The following is a 23,158-nucleotide window of genomic DNA, read 5'->3' as shown; positions in this document are numbered from 1 at the left end:
TAAACAAGAACAAACCTAAACTCTAGATACCACATGATATGATTCCACTAGCAAAGTAGAGATGATTCTTTGACATTCTATGGAATCAACTTGAGTTGGAGATAGCATAGACACTTTTAATAGAATTGGATCAATGTTATATGTTTCAAGAACTCACCAAAACTTACACCAAACACCAAACTCATATGGAAGATCCATCTATTGCCAATTGAACCGATTAAAATGTGTATTAAGGCAAATGAACAGAATAGAAAGCTTTAAAAACAGAAATGAACCGAACAAATCCAGCTAGAACAGAAAAGAACCGAACATAAAGTGAAAAGGAAACACAAAACCGCAGAGAAAGAAGCTTAAGACATATTTATCATTTCGTAAAGCATGGAAGATGGAATGGAAGATGAAGGAGAGAAGAACTTATGGAGATGAAGGACTTGGTTTGGTGATCATGCCACTTGGATGGTGAAGGCTCCAAGATAAGTGAGCTATTGCCGCCACTTGAGAGAACCAAATGCACTCAAGATAAGACAAGGTGTAGGAGTAGACAAAGTTCTCACAATTCTCTCTCAAATTGAGTAGAGTTTCTCTATTACCAATTTCAATTCTGAATTATGAAGGACCCAAGCTCTCCTTTTATAGGAGCAAGGGCCGACCAAATACAAGCTTATTCTAGAAGCTACCTACTCCTACAACACACCCCCTACTAAGCTCACACCTAAGCTCACGCTTACTACTAAGCTCACACCCCCAAGCTCCTAAACTAGAGTCTAAAAATGATTTTACAAAAGAGGTGTCTCATGTTTCCCTCTAAGCACTTTTTATTACACAAGAAACTATAAAAAGAGAAAACAACCTTCCATTATTTCCTAATGCCTTAAATTGGCTTCTTGTAAGCCTTTGAGGTGGGCTAAAAACTCCTTGAGCGTCTATCACTTGAGCCTCTACCTCTTCTTGTCCTTGATTATTGGCCTCCATTTTATCTTGATCTTGATCTCCATCAGTTTTTGTGTCGCGCCGTCCTTGAGTGTGCCCAGCCCCACGTCGTTTCGTGCCGTCGTTCACTGTTAACGTTCGTGTTGCCGTCCTTGAGCCCGCCAAACCGGTCGTCGCCGCTAACACCTATCGCCACTTGGACGACACTTGTCGTGGCTCGTCACCGTCGCGCAACCTCACCTCGCGTCGCAGCTCTCGTTCCTCGTCACCACCGCCCAGCCCCACGTCGTGGGTCGTCTTGGCGTCGCACCTGCGGAGCTTCTTCATCGCGGCTTCGCCTCGCCCGTGGGTCCTCTGTGAGCTGCCAGTCTGGACGTCGCGTGGGTCCTTCGGTCGTGACCACCGCACGCGTGTTCTTCGTCACAGCAAGACTTCGTCGCTGCCTTATAATCCGTTGCGCTAACATTTCTGCACTCCCGCGGAAAGGCGCCAACTTCTCTACTACTCTTGTTTCGCTCCATTTCCAAGTTAGTATTTATTTAATTAATAATATATTAATTTTTATTTATATATATTTTATTAATTAATAATTGTTAGATATTGTTATTATATATTGTTTAAATGTGTTGAACGTTGTGATTCTGAGTCCGAAGGTGTCCGACCTTCAGCAATTTTGATTTATATATATTAGATATTGTTTTTACCTGATGAACGTACTGATTCTGAGTTCAGAGATGTCCAACCTTTGGCAATTTTGATTTAGTTTTATAATGAATTAGATAGTACATTTGATTATATGGAATAGTGTGTGACTTTTAGATTTTCTTAGTTTACCAATTCTATGGATCGGAGTTGGATTAATACACCACGAATAAGTGATGCTTACGAAAAAGGGGTGGAAGAAGTCATACAGTTTGCAGAACATAATGTCGTTAGTTGTAATAATGGAGTAAGAATAAGATGTCCTTGTGTCAATTGTTTGAATGGAAGGATTTTGAGTGTTTCCGAAATTAGAGAACATCTTTTGTGTGATGGATTTTTGAAAAGTTATACAACATGGACGTGGCATGGTGAATTGTTAGACTTGCCAAGTGTGCGCGAAGCTTCAGAGGAAGTTCATTTCTCAATGGATGATAGATTAGAAGACATGATTCGTGATGTGGGTGCAGAATGTTTTGCTAATGCAGTTTTCGAAAATATGTCTAATGATGGAGAGACTCATTTGTATCCTGGTTCAACTAACTTCACACGATTATCAGTAGTGTTAAGGTTGATGAATTTGAAGGCAATGAATAGATGGACTGACAAAAGTTTTATAGAATTGCTTCAATTGCTTAAGGACATGCTTCCAGAAGGAAATACCTTGCCTAATCGAAATTATGAGGCAAAAAAAATACTTTGTCCAATGGGTGTGGAGTATAGAAAAATACATTCATGTCCTAACGATTGTATTTTATACAGAAATGAGTATGAAGATTTAAGAAGATGTCCCAGGTGTGGTTTGTCACGTTATAAGGTTAAAGTTGGTCAGAATGATGAAATTGATGAATTCACAAAGGAAGGTCCTTCTGCTAAGGTTGTTTGGTATCTTCCAATAATTTCAAGGCTTAAGCGTTTCTTTGCAAATATAGATGATGCTAAAAACCTTAGGTGGCATGCAGATAATAGAAAAAGTGATGGACTACTTCGTCATCCAGCTGATTCTTTGCAGTGGAAGAAGATTGATAAAGAATTTCCAGAATTTGGAAAAGAGTCAAGAAACTTAAGACTTGGATTGGCAACTGATGGAATGAATCCCTTTGGAAATTTAAGTAGTAATCATAGTTCATGACCCGTTTTGTTAGTGATTTACAACTTACCTCCTACTTTGTGTATGAAGCGTAAATACATGATGTTATGTATGATGATCTCTGGTCCAAAACAACCTGGAAATGACATAGATGTTTATCTTAATCCATTGATTGAAGATTTGAAGTTATTGTGGAATGAAGGGGTTGATGTGTTTGATGCGTTTAAGAATGAATCTTTCCGATTGCATGCGATGTTATTTTGTACTATCAATGACTTTCCTGCATATGGGAACTTTCCAGGTTATAGTGTGAAAGGCCATAGAGCATGTCCAATATGTGAAGAGAAGACATCATATGAGCAGTTGAAACATGGAAGAAAAACCGTGTATCTTGGGCATCGTAGATTTCTAAAGAAATATCATCCGTATCGTAGATTGAAAAAAGCTTTTAACGGACACCAAGAACATGACATTTGTCCCACTCCCTTAAGTGGTGTTGAAATTTATGAAAAAATAAAAAATGTTAATGTGACTTTTGGAAAAATGAAGAAGAAGCAAACTGTGAGTGAAATATGGAAGAAGAGATCAATCTTTTTTTATCTTCCGTATTGGTGTAAGTTAGATGTCAGACACTATCTAGATGTAATGCACGTAGAAAAGAATGTGTGTGACAGTATGTAAGGACAAGGAGGAATGGGGCTTGGGGGTTAAGGATATCAGTTTATTTAATAGTGCATTGTTAGCGAAATGGTATTGGAGGTTGTTTAGTGAGGAAAAGGGGAAATTGAAGGAGATTCTTGCATCCAAGTACTATACGGGGGGAGCAAGACTCCAAGTCTCGAGCCGATGCTATTCATGGTAGTGGAGAGACCTGTCTAAGGTCTGTAAAAAGGGAGAAGGTGATGGATGGTTCCAGAAATCAGTTACATGGAAAGTTGGAGCAGGTGACAAAGTTAGATTTTGGGAAGATACATGGTTGGAGAACAATAAGCTCTAAACTATGTTTCCTAGGATGTTTTCTATTTCATTGGATCAAGGAAAGTAGGTGGCTGAAGTGGGGAATTGGGAGGATGGAGGATGGAATTGGAGGCTAAGTTGGAGAAGACCTAGGTTTTGTTGGGAGAGTCCTATGGAGGAGGATTTGTTAAACCTCATCTCAGGAAAGATTGTGTGTCAGGAAATTCAGGATACGTTAATATGGAATGGGGATCATGATGGCAAGTTTTCTGTGAAATCTGCTTATTTGACTCTGAATAGCCAAGGAAATAACGGCCGACATAATGTCTTCTCCCTTCTGTGGCGAGCTGTAACAACACCCAAAGCGTTACAGCATGGAGGATTTTGCTTGGTAGACTTCCAACACTTGATAATCTTATTGGTAGGGGTGTGGTTGTAAATTCATGTGCAATGAATCACAAGAAACAACCCAACACCTCTTTCTAGAGTGTGTTTATGCACAGTGTGTCTGGCTTTTATGCTTAAGATGGATAGACATTTCGTCTGTCCAACACAAGGATATCTCTGACCACTTCGAGAATTTTCATTTGCTTCATCTTAATGTTAAACAAAATCAGATCTAGAAAGGTATTTGGGTTTCTATAGTCCAAAATATTTGGGACCAGAGAAATTTGGTTGTCTTCAAGCAAGGGATTGCTGATGCTGAAGAGATTTTCCACCTTGCCCAACTGTCAATATGGCTTAAATTGAAGTTTGGGACTACCCCTTTTAGTTACTATTTTTCGGATTTGATTCTTAATCCTGTTCACTGTCTACAAAGCTGCTGAAGTGGAGGGTGCCGTGTAACAGAACTTGTTCGGTCTTGTGGGAACAGGAAGGGTGGGAGTGAGTTTTTTCGGCCATAGTGAAACAGGGGATCTATGTTCAGTGTTTGGGGACGTGGTTGGAATGCAACGCTAAACCAGTGGCTGAGAGGAGTGAATTAAGGGTAAATGAGTAGAGTGTTCCCTCTGCTGGATCTGTGGAAATGGGATGGGAGAAATTCCATGCGCTTTGTATAAAAATTTGTCAACATAAGGGGCAGTAGAGGGATGTAGGGAGGGTTTAGGGTTTAAGGTTTAGGGTGTGTGGAGTGGCAGCAAGGATAGATCCAGTTAGATGGAAGGAGCTCAGTGACTTGTTCAATAATTTCACTCTATGGCTATATGGACTTGGAACATGGTTTCTGGCCTAAGAACCATGGTGTGTTTCTGCAGCTGCTGTAGTGTGTTACGTTGCAGGCTTAATTTTGTTTACTCCTACAGGTTACGTGGTATTGGAGAGGAAGACATAGGGGTCTGCCCTGTATAAGTGCAGAGCCAAGTTTTGATGGTTTACTCCTTGCCAATACAAGTACAGGGGGCGGGATTATCAGCTGGCTTTGAGGCCACGAAGCAACTGGAGTTGTGGAGTGGAACGCTGGTTCGTGGAAGATAGGTGTGCGTGTGGACTGCAGTTGCAACACTTCATGCAGCTTGGGTGCCTAATTGTTACATCTTTTGGAGCTAAGGTTGCAGGGTCTTTGTTATGTAGCAGCTGAAGTTGTGGTAACTATGTTTGGCATAGTCTATAGGTGGATGAAAGATGGTTTTTAAGATTGCCATCCTTCGTATGCTCAAAGGTTTTCTCTCTTAATGCATAAGCTGAAGGAACTTGCAGGTTCGATGTTGAAGGTTGCTGCATGCAAGGGCAAGTGGCCGTGAGCAAACCAACTGTGGTCTTGACTTGCTGATCTACGTAGTAGAGTGTAGTGCTAGCAAAGCTGTCTGGCAAGTTAATTGTTGTTTAAATTGCTGCATAATTTATTTGGTTTGATTGCTGCATATTTTCCCATCTGGTTTGGTTGATGCCACATTTATTCTAAACTTTCCTGAGATGATTGGAGCACCCTTTGGTTGCTGCTCCAAGTCGCTGCTACATGCTTTGTAGTGTAGGTGTTTCCTAAGTATGGATGTGGTTATGTGTATTCCGCTTTGGGGTTGTAATGAGGTGGATTAAGCCATTATAGGTCTTGTTATAAGTCATAAGGAGGAGTAAGCATGAGATTTTGTATACGGGTTGAGATACACCTAAAGTATCCCTCTTATTTTAATTTATTCATTGTTGATAAAAAAACGAATAGGTATAATATCTCAAAACAAATAGATCCCATGTAACTATCTTAAGAATTAAAGTTGTCAAAACGAAAACGTAAAACTTATAGCAACTACTAATATCTAGTTAATTTGATATAACGATTTTCAATTAGATATAACTTATGTGAGAGATCCAATGCACATATATATTTTTTTTCCACGGGTATTTTCAATTATATCTACAATCTGTTGTATAATAGAACACTTTATTTTTATTTTAATCCTGCATTTGTATTAGTTTTCAAATGATGTTTGCAGCTCCTTGAGCTCATCATTTACATTTTTGTTCACTTCTTATTGATGTTCACTGATTACATGATTCATTATAAGAAAAACTATTTTTAACAGGATTATATTTAGCATTAGTCTTCTCTAAATGTATTATCTACGGTTTACTTTTTTTCTTTTATGAAAGATACAACGTCGTTAATGGATTATCATTTACTAATCCCTTATATGACAATTATTTTTCGACGGTTCTATAAACCTCCATTAATTTCAAGGGTTTTTCAAATCCGTCACTTGTAGGATTTTCCAAACCCTATTAATTTCACTTTTTGTGTTTTCTTAAATGTATTGTGTTTTTTTTCAATAATTTTTTTTAATGCACATAATTCTTGAAACAACTGAAAAAATATTAAAATATAAAGATTTTAAAATTTATAGTTGAATGTAACATTAATAAAGGAAACAAATAACAAAATTTACAAAATGTAGATATAAAAGTATAAAAATAGACATAATAATAAAAAACTAAACAACATTATTCACCTATGGGTTCAATATTAGCACCGTCTTGATGATAATACAAGTAAAATACCTCAAATATACATTGCTTTCATTTTATTAATTTAATCTTATAGTTCTATGATTTATCTGCATTCTTCTTTGATTCGGATTAGTCAACTTGTTATTGATGGACAATCCTAGTGATAATTTTATTGTTTTTGATAAATATGGATATCAAGTATTTCCGTAAGTATATCTCATTTTTTCTAGTACCTGCTCGAATATGAAATAATAGATAAATTGAAGTACAAAAGAATGACACATGTAGTTCACATTCAACCATGATATTTAGATAAATGGATTAAGTTATAATGGAAACAAAGAGAAAAGAATGGTGAAACTACCGCAAGAGATGAATTATATAAATTAAGTACCAGTGTGAAAGTTTATAAAGACGAAAGCAAAAACTTTCCTACAAGACTATGATTACAACAAGGCTTAAAAGTGCAAAGGATTGTGCAGCTTATAAATAACCATATTTATAAGTAGCTTTTTCTAGAGTAAAATACAACTTTGGGTGCAGTCTTTTTAACATTTGTGTGGGTCGAATATGGATCTGCAGTGTTAAATTATCATGCAGCAATGACTAGGAATGTACCAATCACGGTACCAATCACGGGTTAAAATTGTTACGTAGGAAATTAGGAATTTGTTGTTTGGCTGCAGGTATGTTGGTGATGTAGCAACACTACTAGTGCAGTATTAGTGCAGCTTGGACTATTTTATTGTGGGAACCTTTACTTTTAGATGGTGAAAGTATTTTGATCTTATATCTCTGAAGTATACCGTTGTAATTATTTTTATTTTTTTTGATAAAAAAACAACAACATGAAGGCTTAACATAATATAATTTTTCCTTACCGATTCTCATTTTAGATGTATTTATGAAATGAATATAAAATATTATAGCTAACAGATTTTATGGAGAACCAGATGAACTAATTATCATTTATTGCGTAAGATGATGATGTGAGATAATTTTCGTTTAACTAATGATAAAATAAATAGGAATAATAGAAATGAGAACATAGTATAGTCATGAAAAAAATGGATATGAAATAGCTGATATTTCGGAGTACAGGTCACTAATGAGAGAAAGGTATCTAGTAGGATTTTTAATAGGAAAAAGGGAGATTTTTTACATCAAAATGATATTACTCTATTGACTTATTTTTCACATAAAAAAAATGGACGTGATTTCAAACACGATCTACCGCTATGAGAAATCCTTAAACTATGAAAACATAGCAGCAATGACTTTAGGAAAACAGAGAAACAATCCGTACTACAAAGAAAACAGTTGATTATCTCCCACATGTTTGCATGGACCGAGTGTGGATGCACTTTGCATGTACCAAATCCACGAAAATCCGACACAAAATATCACGAAAATCCGACACAAAATAATTTTCATGAATTGTCCGACGCATAATGGACGAAAAATGTATTGCCTTTAAATTGTTAGAATTTATTGATTTTAAATATATTTTATATATAATATAGTAATAAACATTTTTTTAATAATTTATTTTATTTAACTTTTTTCTAATATTATAATATTTTTTTAATTTTAGTGATTTTGATATATGTTAGTTAAATTAATTTTTTCAATATGACTAAGTGTTTGATTTTAGATTATTTAAATAATTTATCTTAAAAAGTTTAAAAAGAATCAAAAAATGTTGACAAATAATAATTAAGTAAAAAGAAAAAATGTATTTAAATTTTATAAATGTTATATAAAATACTTTAATTCTTTAGAAAATAATTAATTTAATTTACAATATTATAATAAGTATTTAATATTTGATATAAATTAGTTAAATTAAATTTATTAAATTGATTAAGTGTTTTATTTTAAAACTATTTAAAAAAACTATCTTATAAAGTTTATAAAGAATTGAAAGATGTAGAAAAATATAGTTGAGTAAAAAGAAATACGTACTTAAAATTTGTAAATATTATGTAAAATATACATAAATTTAGGAATATGAAGTAATTAAGTAAAATGTAATGGATGTATTTAAAATAAATAATTAGTTTATTTTAAAATCTAAAAATAACTTGTGTTGTCCCATGATCTTCAGTAGGATTAAAGCCAATCCATGTGACCCGTCAAATATTCTGAATGGTCGAACGAGCACCCCTGCATGCGGGTACGGGTCCGACCGACCCTTTAATCACGAGACCACACACGGGCCCGATCGAAGCCCCTTCACCACGTGGCTGGTTTAGCCCAATGAGCCTTATCGTTAGGTCCAATAACGATGGGGTTGTCATAACGTAACTTTACATGCCACAAATATTGGGTTTTGATAATCATGGAGTCTTTTTTTTTTGTTTTTACCAAAATGGGGTTGCTTTTAAAAAATTACAAATATGGGCAAGTCGTGCCAAGTTGACACGATTTTGTCACGTCAGCTTGAAGTCGTGCCAAGTTGGCACGACTTCTGCCATGTCAACCCCTGAAGTCGTACCAACTTGGCACGACTTTGTTCACGTCATATATATATATATATATATATATATATATATATTAAATTTTCTTGTAAATTTTTCTTATTTATATATTGAGTAGTAAGTTATGTAATGTTTAAAATTAATTTGATACATAATTTTCTAAGGGTGTTAGTTTTAAACAATAAAAAAATGAATAATTCTGTATAGATCATGTTTGACGATAATTTAATATATTAATTTGGTTATTAGATTAAAAAAATATGAGAAACAAAAAAAATGTTCATATTGCAAAACCGAAAGTCACTACAGAAGCAATTGTCCGCACAAACAAGCTTGATAATAAAATTCAATTTCAAGTTTGATTATTAATTTTCTCATTTTCTTTACCTAAGTATTTATTCTTTCATAAAAAATTTATATCAAATTAATTTCTAATATTACATAACTTATAATTTTAATTATAATTAAATAATTATAATATATATATATATATATATTCAAAAACAATAATTTTTTTTAAAAAAATATGATGTGACAAAGTCGTGTCAACTTTGCACGACTTCAGGGGTTGACGTGGCAGAAGTCGTGCCAACTTAGCACGACTTCAGGCTGACGTGACAAAGTCGTGCCAACTTGGCACGACTTCTACATATGAAGTCATGCCAAGTTGGCACGACTCGCTCCAGATTTGTAATTTTTTTGACAGCGACCTCATTTTGGTAAAAACCAAAAAAAAAAATGCTCCATGATGGTAAAAAAACCACAAATATTGGTATAATATTCCCGATTACGTCTGATAAATGTTATTATTACCTACACAATATCCCTGATTATATTTCATAAATGCTATAATTCACTTATTTAATATCCCTTATTTATATTACATGAATATCCGATTATATTACAGGATATTCAAATATATCCAGATTTTATAGAAAGTTACCATAATATGACATGTTAATGCTGGGAGAAACCAGAGTCAAGATCCAAGCCCATGAAGACTTATAAATAGACAACCATCCAGAGGGAGTATCTCAACTCACATCTTTGCACTGCATTCGCTACACACATCATATTTTGTGCTCTTATTGACTTGAGCGTCAGAGTGTAATCGCAGGTGGAGCTCCCACTTTGTTCCCTGAAGGTTAAACCAGACCATCTTGGAGGGAGATCACGAGGAGCCCATACAAACTCCAACAGACCTCGAGCCAACGATAACAAAACTTAAGAAAATAAAAAGAGAGATAAAACTTTTTATTGATAACTTAAATAAATTTAAATTTCATATTTGTGTAATGGATAAATGAACTGGTGATTTTTTACTTTGATATTCATTGTGATTTAAAAGATGTTACTTCTCATAAATGAAGTATAAGATCATTTTAAAGATTTATCGATAATATTTATGATACAAACATATATATTAAGACTAAATGTGTGAGTAAGTAACTTATTCTTAATTCTTAGATTACCCCAAACTTGACCACATGTTCTATAAATGCAATTGTTATAGTTACTGAATATGATCTCCAAAAGAAATTGTTGTTTTCCAACTGAAACACATAGTAGATAGACAGAACACTTGTAAGGATAAATGATTTTCCAAACCAAATTTTAATTTAATTATGTATTTATTTTTGTTATATAAATTAAATTAAATTTTCGTTGTATAAATTAAATATATTTTTTTGTTGTATAGATTAATTTTTTTTTATAAATTAAATTAACATTTTGTTGTATAAATCAAATGATTATTTTTTGTATAAATTAAATTAATGTTTTTTTCAATTAAAAATAATTTTGTTTGTATAATTAAATTTATTTTGTTATATAAATTAAATTAATTTTATGTTGTAAAAAAGTCTACCTATTTAAGCCAAAAGTTTCACCCTATTGTCCCACTCAAGGTTTTCCCCAAATCTCAAATTGAAAAACCTAAATTTATTTCCCTCCCTTTCACTCTACCTCCACTGCTCGTTGCTACACTTTATCGCTGCATTTCGCCGTTGTACTCCACTGCTGCAATGTATTGTTGCCGTTAGCGCTCCTACGCTTGTCGTCGTCACTGTTCTGACATTGTGCACTGATGATGTGAATGTAACTACAAGAACACATGATTCTTGACATTCTTAGGAACAACTTGAGCTGGATTTGAAAGGCACTTTACTTTAGAATTGGATCAATGTTCTAAATTCAAGAACTCACCAAAACTTAGCACCAACCAAGACTCATATGGAAGTCCATGTATTGTCAAATTGAACCAAAACACAAGGAAAGAAGAACAAGAATTAAAACTGGACAGAATTTAAAAGCTAACTACTGAACCAAACAGAATTAAGAACACAATGCTGGAAACACAAAATTAAACGGTAGAAAAAGAAGTAAAACTCTAGGAATCAAAACTACCGAGTGGAAAATTGAAGAAAAGGGAAGAAGAAGACTTATAAGAAGATGCTTGCTGGATTTTGAGGATTGGAAGAAGCCATTCACGCCACTTGGAACCTTGAACCAAGATAAGTGATGGAGTGCCACCACTTGAAGCTCACCATAGCTCACAAGATAAGGCAAAGAAGAGGAAGACTCAAAACTCACAAATTCTCTCCAAAATTGAGTATAATCTCTCTACTATAAAATTCCAATCTGAATTGTGAAGGACCTAAGCCCTCCTTTTATAGGAGTAAGGGCTGGTCATTTACATAGCTTATTCCCTAAGCTACCCAAAAAACTCCTAAGATCACACCCCCCTTACTAAGCTCACTCCCCAAGCTTCTAGAATTTGCTAAACTAAAGCCTAAAGATGCTTTTACAAAAGAGGTGTCTCATGTTTCCCTCTAAGCACCTTTCTAAACATTATTCTATATTATTTACAATTTAAAAGAAACTATAAAGTGAGATATTTAATATGAAGCCTATTATTTGAGAGTTTGTAGACTTCTTTATCTTTAGGCTTGATCTTCTCTTTGACTTCTTTTAATTTGTGAGAAGACTAGAAGGAAGAACTTCAAATGTGTAGGTGAAAATCCTCTTCCTTCATTAATAAAATCCTCTCGTAGTGGATATCCATCAACTGATTCTTTTCTCTTTTTCTATTTTGATCTTCCTTTTTTGCTTCTTCTCCATTTTCGTTCCCCCTCGAAGTTTTTTCCTTATTTTTTATTTTAGGTTCAGCCTTGTTCACTGCCTCTGTCAAGTTCTGCCTCCTTCTTCACGAAGGTCAACTTAGACAAGTAAAGTTTTAAACTTTTCAAAAAAAATTAATTAATTTTATTGCTCTGGTGTTCTCTACTAGGCTGGTGCTCTTTTTGGGTTGTGTTGGTCTGTGAATATTGCTATGTGAACGTGTTAGTCATTATGATCTTCTAAGTTTTTTCTTATTCTTCATTTTAGGTTCAGCCTTCTTTATCGCCTCTATCTTGGTTCCTGCTTCACGAAGGTCATCTTAGACAAGTAAAGTTTTAAACTTTTCAAAAAAATTTAATTAATTTTATTACTCTGTCCCTTAAAGTTCTTTAGTGCTTTTCCTTCAATTGTAAAGTACAACTTTAATTTTAAGTTTTGTTTTAAGTATTCATATCCTCTTTCCATATTTGGATGATCAAATTATCTAAATGATGTTTATTTGAATTATTTTTGTATTGTGAGTGTGGTATGAATGATACTAATTTGTTATGTTAAATTTTAAATGTGATTTGGTTGGTATTTATTGTTTACAGGTTAAAATTGGCTTGAACAAAAAATAAAGGTTTTTTTTTCCTTCCATTCATGCATCGACTTTTGACCCAAGCAAACTTTTATTTTTTTATATTAAAAAATCTATGCGTCGGTTTTTGCGTGGGCATGGCCCACGCAAAGTCTTACATGATTTTATTAATTTGTGTCGGTTTGGCCCACGCATAAACTGTCGCAATTGCGTCTGTTTTGTATCGGCTAGTCCGATGAAAGTTGCGTCAATTTTGTGTAGGCTTGGTCCATGCAATATGCATCCATTTGGTGACCGCCGCTAAAATGCATCCATTTGGTGACCGTCGCTAATATGCATTTGCTTCCACTCTTTTTTCTGTTTTTTGGTCGAATTGGTAGCCCACTGAAATCCGACGCTTATGCGTCAGTTTTTAGTTATTTTCGTTAGTTTTTAGCCTACGAAAAATCATATTTTTGAGGAAGTAGTTTACAAGCGCGGAAATAATGATTTACAATTTATATAACTGACTAGTTTCCTATGATAAGATATGGTCGGTGTTCTTTCCAACAAAATTCATCAGAAAAAAAAATGGGCACATAAACATCATTGTGCTGGATTCTATATTTTCTTTATTCAAATCCTATAAAAGTATTGCTTTTATTAGTGGTCAACCCAACATGAAAAGCAAGGATAACTTAGGAAATCAATCACATGTAATGCAAGTCAAGAACCGATTCTTATTAGGTTTTCATCCAACAGCTTCCGTACCGACTTGTCATCGACCCTCCAGTCCTTTTTTAGAGACACAAATTAGTAAAACCCTCACTGCCAAACAATTTTCCAAATTTGTTGTAACCCTCATCGTCCCAACACAACGTATGCACAAGTAAAAAAAATGAACCTCTACTCAAGAAAAAAGAAGAATAGCCAAAACATGTTAACGTCAAGATCTTAAAGCGAGCCGGCCAAAACAGTCCAAAAATATTAAGTATTTGGTAGTCTCGTTGTAGATAAACCTCTTCCCACTGTAATAACAACGGGATAAACATCATCTGCTACTTCCTATTCTAAAGGAGCTGCAAAAAGATAGTAAAATTACGTAAGTAAAGTGATCCTGCCTGTTGACCGGAGCGCTGGAGAATGCCTCGTCAAAGGATCGACGTGCGCACCGCTTATCGCCTTCGTTCCTCCCTGGATCTACTTCAAGAACCTGCCAAGAAACGACACGGCGCCGCTGCGGCCGATCGCACTCCGACGCTCAAGTCAGTGACGGTATCACCAAATACTAAGAACTAGAACCGTGCAAACTCTCTCTCACAAACAGCTCTGTCACTCGCAAGCGTAAAGTGTATGAACTGAACGTGCGTACCTCAGAAAATCTGTTAAGAACTCTTATATACCTGGTGGTTTTCTCTCTCCTGGCAGTTACAGACTTGGACACGTGGCTCGCATCCGACTGTACACGTGCCATCATCTGGAGGCTCCCTGACTTGGCGCTGCTTCTACTCTCATTTTGGCTAAGTTACGTATGCATGGTACTGCCCAGTGCATAGCAAACTTAGGAGTGAGATCTCTACTGAAACTGGCGAGTTAGGGCCTTCATACACCTTCCCTGTGGTCTCGCCGGCCGCCTTCATAATCTGCTTCTCCTTCATCTTCGGCGATGTGCTTGTTCTGGCGATCTCCGACTGCTTGGTCGCCTGAGTCTGCATCTGGCGACTTCATCCTCAACCTGGCGATCGCCTATTCTGGTAAGCTGGAGATCGGAACACGCCAACTTAACAATCGGCGACTACACGTGCCTCCCGACTTCCTTCCTAACTGCCAACCTGGCGTCTTGTCAACACGCCTACACTGTAGCAGGGTGCCACGTCATCATACCCGACCACCAGGGCGGTACACAAGCCCCCCAGTCTTAAGCGAAGACTCGTCTAGCGAAAAGACTGAAAGAGCCTTAGTTAACACCGGTCTACGTGGCACTGACGCAGAATTCCAAGCGATAGTACTCTCTGCTGCTCTGACGCTCCACCAAACCCTTCGCTCATCGTTCGACACGTGGCTTTCATCAACGGCTATCTTCATCTGCCATTAGCGCTTCCCAAAACCATTTCGAAAACCCTTAAACCCATTACGTTCCACTGTTCCATCACTTTCTTCGTGCTTGCAAAACGCTCTAACTTCCCTCTGCGAAACTCTCGACGCTCTTCAACGTTCCAAATCACCATCTTCCTCCCTCGTCTTCCTGATCATCGAAAGGTAATTACTTTCCTTCATCTGCTGGGATTCCTTGCATTTTCACCGATTTGCATCATCCTGTAACTGCCTGGTGCATACGCTGTGGGTCGTTTCTCCATTTCTCTTCTGCGTAACTTAGGGCTTCGTCGATCGTCGCAACGAACTCACATTCGTTCGTCGTTTCACCTTCCTTCCATGACCGAGTCAGCCTCTGTAACCCCCTGATCGTTTTTTCTTTCTTCTTTGTTTGCAGTTGCTATCATGACTCGCACAAAGATCACCCCGAACCCCCCTCCTTCAGCACGAAACCCTTCTTCACAAGCGCACGACCCAACCCAAGTTCGTGGCGCTTCCTCTTCGCAGGCTGAGAGGCCTGCATCTTCCCAAACTGCTCTGGCCCAGGCGACTCCACCTAACGCTGGAGGAGCCCCCGTGCCTCTGCCAGACTTCAAAACACTATATCCTTGGGCCACCCCAACCCTTTTGAAGGAGACCTCGTCGGTTAACACTGCGGGAGCAGTTTTGCGGTTGACGAAGGGGGACGAGGCCTATCAATCGTTTCACAAGGAGCACGATGAAAGGATGATGGTGCTGCCCTGCCCCGCCGCTCTGCCAGTATGCGCTGATGACAAAGTAAGCGCCGACGGGCCCTTTTGCTTTGTTTACACGACTTTCTTCAAGAAGGTCAAACTAAGATTTCCCCTCACCCGATTCGAGAGGGAACTCTTGACCGAGCTCAACATTGCTGCCGCCCAGCTTCACCCCAACAGCTGGGCGTTTGTTCGAGCCTTTCAAATAACGTGCGACCACTTGGGGCTGCCCGCGTCGGTGGACGTGTTTTTGTTTCTTTTTGAGGCCAAGCATCCAGGAGACCGCCTGTGGGTCAGCCTGAATGCCATTGCTGGGAGATCCATTTTTACCATCTTCCAGCAATCATACAAGGACTGGAAGGGGAAGTTCATCCAAGTGCGCGCAAACGATAAAGACACTTCCCTTCTCGACGGTTTCCCCTTGTACTGGGTGGACAAGGGGAAAAAGGAGTCCAAGAGCTGCTTCAGGAGGCCCAGAAGTCCTGATAGCATGGGAGCTTTGGACCGAGACCTCTGCCTATTCTGGAAGAGGGTGTCGGATGCCAACATAACATTCTTGACCCCCACCCTGATCTCCTTCGAATTCTTTGAGGATCAGCTAGAATTCCAAATAGGTTTGGACACTACACTCTTGTTGTGATATTGCTTCTGATACTGCTTCTGGGCGTCTTGTGTGATACGCACAAGACTTTGGTTTTACCTTTTCTGCATATAGCTGTTTTGCTGTTTCTTTACCTCATGCACTTATCTTTTTCTTCTCTGAGCTAACTCATGCACTTTCGTCTCATGCAGATAATATGTTGGGTAAAAACATGCTCGCCGACTTAAAGGCGCTCGCCCGAAACCACGGGTTGGCGACCGGTTCCCAGACGGTTCCCAACTCGGCGGTCGAGAAGGCTATCGTTCATGGGCGATCACCGCCCAAGGAACCCATCCAGCGAAAGAAACTGGTCCTTAAGAGGCCAAAACGGAAAGCTCCCCAAGTCGTCCAAGAGGAAGAGGAAGAGGACGACGAGGTCACTGAGGATGGCCTCGTTACAAAGAGGAAGAGGGTGGCACCACCTTCACCACCTGCCCCACCCCCTCTTCCAGCTTCAACACCACCATCAACGTCCGCTCCTCCTCCCTCATCGCCAACACCACAAGCCCCTTCACCACCAGTCCAAGCAACTCCACTGGCCACTGCGCCACCAGCAGCTGAGGCTCAAGAGCCAAATTTTCTGGAGGACCCCCCAAGTGCCTCTACGCCTCACATCTCAGCTGGAGGGGGCCCCCCTTCAAACGCTTCAGCTGCAGAGAACGTTCCAACCGGGGATGAGGTTGCTCACACCTCTCCAATCCTAATTACCGAATCCCCGGTTGCGTCGCCACGTCAGGAAGCAAACACTGAAGATCCTGCTAAGGAAGGTGGCGGCGAGAACCCTCAACAAGCCCCCCTGGCGCCTCTCCAAGCATCAAACCTTTCCCTTGAAGTCACAAGGATGTGGGAACCTCTGACTGCCAAACTCAAAACCATAGCAGAGGATATCCCATCGATCATAACGAGGGCTGTGGAGAGCTCCACCAGGAGGCTCCAAGACGATGTCTACCACCTCAAGACTGAGAACAGCACAATGAAGGTTGAGATGGAGAAGGTGGCATTCAGCCTGACGCTCGCGGAAATGGAACACTCCCGAGTAGAGGATGCCCTGAGTACCGAGCTTAGGCTGGCGCGCAAGGAAGCTGCCGACCTTCGCTGCAAAGTCCACGAACTTGCCCAAGAGAAAGTTGAGCTAGAAAGCAAAATCGCGCCTCTGCGCACCAAGGCGAGCGACCTGGAGGCTCACATTCAAGCTGACGCCGCCAGGGTGCAAGAACTGGAGCAGAGGTCGATTGACCGCGAGAAGCTACTTGGGCAAGTAGAAAAAGCGAGGGACGACGCCATGGCTGATCTCGCCGAGGCAAACAAGGAGAAAGGGAAGATGGCTGCTGAGTTGGCCCAAGCTCAAACAGAATCCAAGAAGGTTACTGACGACCTTCTCCATGCTCAAGAGACCAACAAACAACTCCAAAAACAGGTTGAAGAGCAGGAGCAGCAGAACAAAGAGCTCAAGAAACAGGTTGAAGAACTTCAAGGGCAATTTGAAGAACTTAAGCTAAATTCTGCTCAGATTCTGACTGCTGGATTCGAAGCCGCTCGGGAGCAATTCGCATGCCTATTCCCTGATCTATATTTTCTTTATTCAAATCCTATAAAAGTATTGCTTTTATTAGTGGTCAACCCAACATGAAAAGCAAGGATAACTTAGGAAATCAATCACATGTAATGCAAGTCAAGAACCGATTCTTATTAGGTTTTCATCCAACAGCTTCCGTACCGACTTGTCATCGACCCTCCAGTCCTTTTTTAGAGACACAAATTAGTAAAACCCTCACTGCCAAACAATTTTCCAAATTTGTTGTAACCCTCATCGTCCCAACACAACGTATGCACAAGTAAAAAAAATGAACCTCTACTCAAGAAAAAAGAAGAATAGCCAAAACATGTTAACGTCAAGATCTTAAAGCGAGCCGGCCAAAACAGTCCAAAAATATTAAGTATTTGGTAGTCTCGTTGTAGATAAACCTCTTCCCACTGTAATAACAACGGGATAAACATCATCTGCTACTTCCTATTCTAAAGGAGCTGCAAAAAGATAGTAAAATTACGTAAGTAAAGTAACCATTATTACATACCAGTACTTGAAAGACAAATTTTATCTTCCAAATGATGTGGTCAAATGGTGTTTTGTATTAATTAATTTATCTGCACTCAACATTTAGCCAACCCACACAAGCGCAAACAAAGTTTACTGGATTATTACAGGCACATCATCACAATTCTGAAGAGAGTTGTTTGTTACCTATGGAACGTTTTTAGATGGATCTTGCAGTTCAAAATTTCAAGTTCTGAAAGGAAAAATATGTGTTGATGTTATTGTAACATATCAGAGCTTCAGGATGGATTTGGAATTGGGATCCCATTTCTCACTTATAAGTTTCAAAACTCTTTCGAGAATAAATTTTTTACTCAGTCAAACCTAGGAAGTGAAAAATTTGACAAAGATCACAGCTCAAATTTCCAAAACATAAAAGATCAAATCTGGACTTTAAGTTCCACAATCCCTTGGAAAAAAAAAAGCAAGATCCAATATTAAACATTGGAAACATTACTACACCTGTTATATGTTGCGCATCCTGAGCACCAGCAATTCTGATGCATGAATGTACAAAATTCTCATCCACTGTCAACTGTTCATATGCAAGATATATGATGGAAGAGGCCCAAGCACAAGTCCACATGCAAGTCCACCAAAGGGTAGATTTGGGCCAACCCTAGAGTTATGACCAACAGGATCTAAGAAGACGTTCTTTTACATGTTCAAATGCCATAAACTATAGTGTAGAGTAGACTTTAATTTCTTGTCAAAATTAGCATAGGAACTTTATTTGAAATTTTTCTTAGAATTAATTTTGGCACCTAAAACACAAACCTAGGTAAACTTAGTAAAAAAACCTCTAAATTTACCAAGGTCGGTCTAGAAAGCCCATGGAGGGGGTGAGCATACAAACTAGACACACCTCTCCCCATGTGCTCATTTAGGCTCCTCTTTTGGGAGGGAATTCATTTGAATTTCCCTCCACTTTCTTTTGAATTTCCAGCCCTCACTATAAATTGAGGTGCTTGGCTCTCATTTTGTAAGATTAATTTGAGTAATGAAATGCTGCCAAAATGTGTCATTCTTACTCCCTTGCCTAAAATCTCTTAAGATTTTAGGTCTCTAATCTTCAAACCTTTCACCTACAAAGAGAGTTGGCCGAACCTCTCTCACTCTCCTACTCTTCATGCACCTCCAAGGCTACCAAAACTCTTAGGAGAGCCTTGTTCCACCAACAATCCATTGAAGTTTCCGCAAACCACCACAAAAACCGCAAGGAGAAGAGCTTAATGCCATCAATATATATCCTCAACATGTGGCAACTTCATATAGAAATATTAAGTCCTTGATACATGATATGTACTGGATCTACAATCAATCTTAGAAAGAATTATCTGGTCGAAATCTTCGAAGGCATGATATGTCCTTCATCCGCCATCAATACATGATATGTCCTTGATACATTCTCTTTTTGAATTTGAACCATGAGGAAAAGTCTTTGAGGGCATCATCCTCACTTGTGTCACTTGCTTAAAAATTCAAATAAAAGGTGGGGAGTATAAGCTTTGAAATGTGCACAAACACTTGGCTTCAATCAAGCCAACTTCTCTCACAAGCTTCTTCTTCTTCCTCGCGATTCCCTGCATTTCGTCTTCCTCCAAGCTCAAGACATTCCCCTGATCAACCATCAAAGGTAACATTTTGCTCCGATCATTTCTCTTATCATTCGATATTCTGCTCTATTGAACTGCCTGGGTCTGTTTAAATTTCTGCATTTCCCATTTTCTCTGCATTTCTTCGTTCCCTTTTTTTTTGAACTTTCTCGCGTGGGTAGGGTTTTCTGGGTTTTCCGTAGTTTGACACCATAGCCCCCCTTGTTGAACCTTTTTCCTTTCTTTTTCTAGGTTCTTCGTCCATGGCGTGAACAAAGCCCACTGCCAACCCTCCACCTCCACTTGTAAACTACAGAGAGTCCTACTCTTGGGCCTTTGATAGGCTTCTTGCTGAGTCCTCAACCCTCACTTCGACTGAAGATTGGAAGGACCATATCAAAAGCAAACCCATAGTGAAAGCGTTTGGGAGGGACGACGATGCTTACATCTTCGTTCGCCCCTGCGTACCTGGTGAACCCGCCTGTGTGGACAACCATTCCAACAACGGGGAACCCTTTTTCTTTTTCTATCAAACTGTCTTCAAACGAGTAGGGCAACGTCTCCCTTTCAACAACTTCGAGAGGGAACTACTCACGGAGTTGAACGTGGCCCCTGCCCAGCTACACCCCAATAGTTGGGCATTCATCAGGGCCTTCTCTCTTCTCATGGGGTACCTTGGCCTCTCCCCTTCAGTGGATGTCTTCCTCCACTTCTTTGAAGCAAAGAGCCCTGGGAACAACCTCTGGGTGAGCCTCAGTGGCGTAATTGGGAGGGTACTCTTTTCCCTCTTCCAGCAATCCTATAAGGGATTCAGGGGGAAATTCTTCAGAGTGTGCGCCTTTGACCACGACCGCACGACTCTTGATGGCTTTCACTACAAAAAAATCATGTAAAAAGTGGCGGTTTTAATATGGCGATTATTAATAACCGCCACAAATTTCAGCATAATACATCATTTGACTAACCGCCACAATTATCTTTTAAAATATGTCCTTTTCAACTGTCACAATTATCTTTTAAAATGTCATTTTCAACTGTCACAATTATCCTTCAGAATAAAAACAAGTTTTCCTTCTCTCATTATTCTCAATTATTTTTAAAAATATTTTTGGTAATCGAAATTAGTTTATTGTTAATTATTGGAAACGAAAATTTATTTCCTCTCTCTGCCTAAACACTCAAACCTATTACTCTGCCTAAACATGAAACCCTAAACCACTCTTTTCCTAAACACGGAACCCTAACTGTGAAGCCCTCACCGCGAAACCCACACCGCGAAGCCTTTACTGTGAAGCCGTCACCGCGAAACCCACACCGCGAAGCCCTTACTGTGAAGCCTTCATTGCGAAGCCCTTATGAACCCTCCTCACGAAGCTGTTGCGAAGTTGTCACCATGCTATACGAAATCCTTTCGCGATTATCCGAAATCGCCACCATCGGCACCTCCGCAGAAGGATTTGTTCATTATCCGAAAACGACTTCCACTTCTACACTTTTTTTCCATTTCAATCTAACCAACCCTATTTCATGTGGTGGCGCGCTGGAGGTAGTTGAATTTTTTTTTGATCTTCTTTTCTATTATACTTCTGATTATAATGTATTGCGTCAAATATCAATGATATTTTACTTTTAACTGTGAATGTAATTCTGTTTTTTTTATTAGCGAATTTCTACATACTGTCTCATTTTTGTAAGATATATAATATTGTGCACATATTTCAAGCATGTAGTTTTCTTGTTTCAAGCCGTGGTGCTATTGTTTCAGAAGAGCGAGAATTGGAGGAGAATGTTTTCTCAAATGGAAACTATGTTGAGACACCATTTTTGTTTGAATAGGTTCCTTGTGACATTTCTTATTACTGTTGATATTTTTCTACTCTATAAAGTGTAAATTATGTTACTAGTTTCTTTTTTCTTTTTCAATTTTGTCTAAATGGTTTATTTCACAGGAAATTACGCCTGCACCATCAAATCAATCTGGTTTAAGATTTATCAGTGGGATAATTTGTAAATCCAAGGTTCTTAGATTTGAAAGGATGTTGTTTCGAGAGGGAATATGCTTTTCAATCAGGCATCAGCTAATCCTATTTCAACTGAGATGGTTTCTTCCTTATCAATTTAAAGAATATTGATCATTAGGCTGTAGTTTTGTTAATCTGTATTTAACATGCTATTACTTTCACCAATCCCTTGCCCAGTTTGTTTATTTTCTAATAATTTATTATTGCTCTTCCTGATGACCGATTCCTGTTTTTATTTTCAGGTTGAGAAAACTGTCTTTGTTGTGTTCTTCTCTGGGGAGCAAGCAAGAATAAAGATCCTGAAAACTTGTGATGCATTTGGTGCAAGCTGTTACCCGGTCCCTGAAGATATAAGTAAGCAGAGGCAAATAACATCAGAGGTATGTATGCCCAGATTAAGAACAATTTTTCCTCTTTGAATTAGTATGAAGTTGGTGAAGGCTTGGGCTTTTCACATTCTTTGAAATGCTTCTTTGAAGCATAAGCAAATGGCTTAGCCTTCAACACAACTTCAGCAAGTTTGTTCCCTCGTTCAACATTGGTAGGTATGTTGAATGGAGAGTCCTTAGGCGGAGCATAAAGCTTGGCTTTGCACATCCATATTTCACATAGTTAAAGTCCTTAACTGTGATGCTCTATTTTCCATTGCTTTTAGTTTCACCATAAGCCTTAATGAACATCAAAGAAGCAGGAAAGTAACAGTTTGATGGTAACACAGTGAGCATTAATTGGAAGGCTAAAGTAACTTTTTTCTGTTACAGTTTTTGTGGGGGAAAATTGTCTGAAATTCAATATTATAATATTGTTCAGATCCCACATCAGCTACAAATATATCATGTATTATAACTAATGTAGCCATTATAAGGCTTGGACACTCCTTACCATATAAGCCAATTTTGTGTGGTGAGTTAACCCCTAATTACGAATTCTGAAATTGTATTTGAGTCCATTTTAGATCCGTTATATCACTCATGTTAATCTACAATAGATGTTTATTTCTAAGCATGGGGAAATGTTGTTATTGGGTGACCCATATTTGTCCATGGTTTTATATACAGGACATGAGGGGATGTGTTTAAATCTCACATTAAACTATAGATATGACTAATGTACTTCTTATAAAGCTACTCTTACTTTACCACCAAACACATCTAAATTCAGTGTGTCCTGTGAAGACACTTTTTCTTTATTACTAAAGTAA

General features: G+C 38.2%; 1 pseudogene; it reads left to right on the top strand.

Moving 5' to 3' along the window:
- Nucleotides 1-1,771: 1,771 nt before the first annotated feature.
- On the top strand, nucleotides 1,772-22,630 carry LOC137832381 (uncharacterized; annotated as a pseudogene).
- Nucleotides 22,631-23,158: the final 528 nt, after the last annotated feature.

Source organism: Phaseolus vulgaris, chromosome 11 (genome assembly GCF_051622355.1).
Source record: "Phaseolus vulgaris cultivar YP4 chromosome 11, ASM5162235v1, whole genome shotgun sequence".
NCBI classification, from domain to species: domain Eukaryota; kingdom Viridiplantae; phylum Streptophyta; class Magnoliopsida; order Fabales; family Fabaceae; genus Phaseolus; species Phaseolus vulgaris.
The sequence above is the reverse complement of the archived record's forward strand: the minus strand, read 5'-3'. Positions and strand labels throughout refer to the sequence as shown.